Here is a 5,836-nt window from a genome sequence, read left to right as displayed (position 1 = left end):
CCATTGGTCATCAGTCACATAAAGGCCACTTCTGTCCCTGGCTCATACAAACCTCCTTCAGTACCCTTCATCCTAGCGACAGAGACAAAGCAGGAAATCTGATGTCCTTGAGGATGGTGCAGTCACAAGGCAGAAGAAGTTCCCGAGGCCTTGGTGGGTTTTAAGAAAGCTCTAGATGAATTCTCCAGGGCCACTTGCTGCAATGCAGGACCAGGAGCCCTCAGGAGGTGTGTAAGAGGCCAGTGTTGAGATGACCAACGTCCACTGAAGTCAGCTGGGCACTCAACAATGAAACAAACGCCAGCAAAGCTTTCCATTGGAGACCCAAGAATGAACCCACCAAGCTCTGTGCACAATGCAGACACAATGACAGATAAGGTGTCCTGGTAAACAGTGTCCTGACTTGGTAACAAAGCTCAAATAAAGAGGGTCATCAAGGTCTGTCATCTTAAACAAACTCAATCTGCCAGGAATCTACCTCACAAGCCAAGGTCCATAAGGATCTCTGTAACCAAACCGTCCACAGATGGGAACAAATGCTACTCTAATAAGAGACAAAGAAGTGGGAAAACTAGTCAATTTTAAGGAAATTAACAAAGGAATAATGAACACACCTTCACTGTGTATTAATATTACATTTACTTTTTCATCGACTTCCCCCTTTGGTAATTTCATCCTTCTATAGTGCATTCCAGCTATGCTCCCGCCCCAGCCCTCTCTCCGATCAACTGTCGCTATAAACTCCTCCTTCACCTTACCACTCCCTTTTCCACATTCATGACTTTGTGGTTTGTTTTAAGATCCAGTAAAAATTCTACATATTCATGGTCACTATGTGATATTTATATATATATATATATATATATATATATATATATATATATATATATATATATATATACTGTACAATGTTCAAATTGATTTAAAAATATCTTTTCCCTGAAACATTTATTTGTTGTCTTTGGTCATGAGCCACAAGGGTCAGGTGAAGCTTTTCAGAAAAGCAAATTATCTCAGTGTAAACATCCAAAGCCTTTGCTTCTGGATGTTTATATTGAAACAAGCTTAGAGACCCAGAACTTACCTGAGAGGGAAGCTGACCACGTGCACACTGTGTATGATCTCAGGGGAGAATTGTGGCTTGGCGGGGGGGCAGGAGACAAAGGACAGGAACAAAGAGTTAAGGCAGCTTTCTCATGCACGGAGGACAGAAGACCTCAGCACATGGTCAACAAGAGACTATTCTCTATTTCCAGTTTCCTCTTTCAATAATATTTTTGTCTCAATTATACCATCTGTTACCTCCCACTGTAGGATTGACACGGAAGAGAAGGATGTGTCATCTGAAGACGTTGGGTTTGGTAATCCTCGCTTTGGTCCTAAGGAGGCAGGAATGCCTGAGCAACCTGAGACTCCACTTAGCTTGGGCTATGCACATGTCCCTCTTATAATAATGCACTTGTCAACCTGAGATCTTACCTGCGCACACTATGCACGCACACATACACACACACACACACACACACACGCACGCACACACGCACACATCTTCAAACAAAGCACCTAGCAACCTATTAGCAACATAGTACCTCTACTTGCATGAACTTACATGCACACCTCACTCTGAATGATAGAATAAGCTTGCCCTCCCCCTAGCAACCATCCAACTTAATTCCTACCCAGTAATATTTCATTTAGTACTGATAGGGGTGACAGGGTATGGGTGACAGAATGCTGTCGCCAAACACACTTTTAGGAGAAATGAACTGTTTGTCATGCCATGCCTGCATGTAGCAAGGCAGGCATATGATTAGGACCAGATACAGTACAGGATGGAAAATGCACAGCAGATAAATAATTATACAACAAGCTGTCAATTAAAATGGACTATTCCTGTTAATAACAAAGCACCTCCTCTTGAATTCCATAAAAGCAAATCTCAAGCAATAGTAGGGCCCCTGAGTACTTTCACTCCCATGGCTCACTGCCATTCCTAACAATTTATTCCTTCCTAATCTGCATTATGATTTTGTTTTGCACGAAGTATCCTTATAATCTTTGCAATCTATGTGCATCTTTATTTAATCATTGGATAAACTATCAAGCACCTGGAAACTCCTGGCCCAGACCCAAGCCACCTGTAACACTGTTGCTGTAACTGTTTGGGATCTAGGATGGTGCATGAATGCATGGAGGTTATAAGACAGAAGCTTGTGTTCGGTGTCTGAAACAGTGGACCACAGAAGGTTCTTGTATGCATATGGAAAGCCATTTTCCTTCTCCTATCTCATCTACATACCACAGTCTCTCTTGTAGACAAATGTAACAATGGAACTGTCGGAAGAAAATAGCAAAATAATGTAATGATTAGGTCTCCTACAATTGACTCAAAATATCTTCCCACAATGAATAGCTACTCTGTTTTTTATCTTAAATAAAGTCACCCTAGAAGATTTAGCAGATGGCCTGGGGTTAAAGAACCATGGGTGAGTGGTGCCTGGGTCCCTTATAACAGAATACCAGTTTCTGCATAAACACACAGCCCTGCTCCATGTTAGCCTTTTGAGATTTAGACATGACTTATTGTGAAAATTGAGCTACACTGTTTAATAACATCTTTATCAACTTTTAAAGAGGAAATAGAGAGGTATTATCTTTGTGGATTCTTATAATCACATAAAGCATGCATGTTCTCAGGAGAGAAGAAAGTGAAAGAAGGATGGTCTGTTCCCGAGGAGCTCTGCCAAGGGTCTGTGAGAGGAAATTGGTTAAATATCCAAGCCAAGTGAGGAATTTCCTAGTAATCAGAAAACAAAAGCATAGACGGTCTCTGTCTTTAGGGTGATTCTGAGCTAGAGGGACCATTATATATTCACGTGTGGAACTAAATTAATACCCAAGTATTGAACCATTGCCAAATCTCTACCAAAATTACACATACAGATGCAGGGTAAATAAAATACATTCCAAAATTAGAGCTAGTTTCAAGCTAAACTTTTACTTTTGGCAACACAATCTTATAAGCAGTCAGTAAACAATTGTGGGGCTAACATCAGGAAGAAAGGAGTGAATATCTAAACAAGAAAATTCTTAATCATTGAAGGACCTTGATCTTTCTCCTAAGCACATGTCCAAGGATATCCATAAACTATCCACCCATGACATGAAGAAGCTCTCAGCCTGAGCAGAGTTTTGAGGATGAAATGATAGACCTAGACCAAACGCCACAGAGAAGTAAAGATCAAGCTAAGTCTAAAGTTTGCCTTCCCACTCCAATGCTGGGATGTTACCTTCCTTCTGCGCCTGTGGAACTATTAGCAGTCTTCATAACATCTTGAGCAATTATCATCAAGGGAACCCATTGTTTGTTCTTCCTCCTTATGCAAATCACCGGGCCTAAGCTCTTTCTATTTTATTGCAGGGATTCACATAAGAGAAAACCATCTTATGTCTGCTGCTGAGGCTCTACTTCCATCAGTCCAGAGCTGAAAACACTGTGCTTCAGCCCTCTTCACATTTGAATGTTCTATTCTGTTTTATATCCCACTGGGGATTTTTGACTTTACAATCTTGTCCCTAGAATCTTAAAGCAGAAAATACCAAGGGAATTTTTTTTGGCAATAATATTAACCCATGGCCACAAATAACTGCTAGCAGAGTGTTTTGAGCAGGAGAAACTGTGGAAAAGCTATAGTCCTCTCACAGAAAGAAGGCGAAGTACACTAAACAAAATGGGGAGAAAGGTTAGCAGGAATTCTGTAAGGATATTGTACATAGTGTTTTCATTTGATAACGAAATCATTTAGCTATTTATTGTCCATCAAAATACTCAAATAATATTTTATATAGGGGCCAAAATCTAGAATAACCATGGGAACACTGTTTTCAAAAGTATGTTTGTTGTGCTTGTTTGAAGTTTTAGTCTGTGCCTACACCTAAGAAACACAGAGCAGTGCTTTCAAAGTCAGTATAGGACACATTCAGGCACCAAATTCTTAGCACAAGAGAGATTTATTACCCCAGAGAGGCAAACAGCAGAGAAGGCTGCAAAGGCAGAAAGCCGTGGGAGCAGCAGCAGCAGCAGCAGCAGAAACAACAACAAGAAGCAGGTTGTTTTGTTTTGTTTTTGCAGAAGTAGGCTTTTAAGGGGAAAAAGATGGTGTCTGTGCTAGGATGAATTGGTAAATGCTATTGGACATGTTAGTCAAATAATGAATGCTGACTACTATTGTCTCAGGACTTTGTCAGTAGCCCAATAAAGGGGCTGAACCTTAGGAGCTAGCTTTAGAAATGCAATCTAATGGTTTAGCAAGAGGGAGAGAGAAGAGTATAAAAAAGGCAAAACCTGTCACAGCCATGCTTACCATGGTGGGGCCTACTAGAACCCGCCAGATACTTTATTATTTTTAAGTTGTAAAAAAAAAAATCAATATCACATGGCAAAAATAAAGACCAACCCACAATCTGTTTAACTTTCTTCTGCACACAACCTGCAAACAAGAGGCAGAATAAGGCCACATGTCTGAAGTAAAGAGGCTTGGCAGGCTGGACTTGGGTAATTTACCCCAGATTCAACATCTTCGTTGTGAGCTGGGGCCTGGAGTCAGTGTTTGTGGGCAGGCCTCATTTCTGCTATGCTGCTCCATGAATCACTACCTATTCACCCTTTGCTCCTTTGCTCTCCAGGAAGGCTTTCTGCAGCTCGGAGATGTCTTAGCACAGGTAGTTCTTAAGGGCCTCCTGGAAGCTGCCTTCAAGGGCCAGCCACTCAAAATGTTTTACTTTCCCTCATTTTAACCAAATGTTCTTTTCCTCTGGGATCTGAAACTACCTTGTTACTAATTAGCTTGGCTTCTGGCTAACACACATAAAAAAGGTTTCTTCTGTTTATTCCTTGAACTCAGGGCCAGGTAGATCTGCATCACCTTTCCATGGCCCATCCCTCAAGCCCATTATTTGCAGCTGTTGTTTGCTTTCTCTGTCCTTCATCTTTGTACTGGGTACCTCTCATCCCAGATGCAACCTCCAGTGTCATGACCTCCAGCACAGGCTTCTTCACCTGTGTGTTTTCATTACTTTCCCTCCCCCCATACTCAGTCTACAGTGAAAATAAAACTGAAAATAAAAAAGAAAAGGCACCTGCCCCCTAGAAGCGTCGCAGATGTGACTGCTGTGTTATATGTGTGTCAGTAAGTGACAGAGAGGAGAGAGGCTGTGTCTATGCTCAGTGTTCTGAAGTATGGACATCTGAATAATTAGTAGCTTAACATTCCCTGAAACAACCACCATTCTGGTGCCAGGGGACACAGGTAGAGAGCTAGCCTGAGATGGCTACAAGTCCTGGCCACACAGGTCCCGATAGCTCCCAGGACCAGGGACAAGTCAGAGACTAGAATAATCCCACCTGGGACTGAGGGCCCTGAACTGGAGTGAGTCTGAGATCGACAGCCCTCTTATGGGGCCACTCTGGAGGCTGGTCAAGGAGCAAGCCCAAGATGATCACAAGGACAATTACAGGGAGGCTGGACAGGAAGTTGACCTGAGACAACCACCACTGGGTGCCATGTAGACCCGTTGGGGGTCGGCCATGCCTAAGACGAACCCTGCCCAGTGCTGTAGTGCACAAACAGAGCATAACACTGTGGAGACCACTCCTTCCTGAGATGATCCCAGACACTCGGAGACCCTGGGCACCTCTAAGAGGAGCAAGTCAGTGGTGGAGAACTGGAAGAGAGAGACAAACAGAAGGACATGGGCACAATGGAGAGAGGCAGAACTGGAGACTCTAAGGTAGTGAGGAACAGCCTGATGTGAGTAGCCAGTGATGTCACCTGGG

General features: G+C 42.6%; 1 non-coding gene across 1 annotated transcript; it reads left to right on the top strand.

Annotated features, from left to right (window-relative positions):
* Positions 1-5,138: 5,138 nt before the first annotated feature.
* LOC127204815 (small nucleolar RNA SNORA17) lies at positions 5,139-5,271 on the top strand. Its single transcript, XR_007832516.1, has one exon. It is a non-coding gene; the product is annotated as a small nucleolar RNA SNORA17 (small nucleolar RNA).
* Positions 5,272-5,836: the final 565 nt, after the last annotated feature.

This window comes from Acomys russatus, chromosome 20 (genome assembly GCF_903995435.1).
Source record: "Acomys russatus chromosome 20, mAcoRus1.1, whole genome shotgun sequence".
Taxonomy (NCBI): Eukaryota; Metazoa; Chordata; class Mammalia; order Rodentia; family Muridae; genus Acomys; species Acomys russatus.
This window is presented reverse-complemented; position numbering and strand designations above follow the sequence as displayed.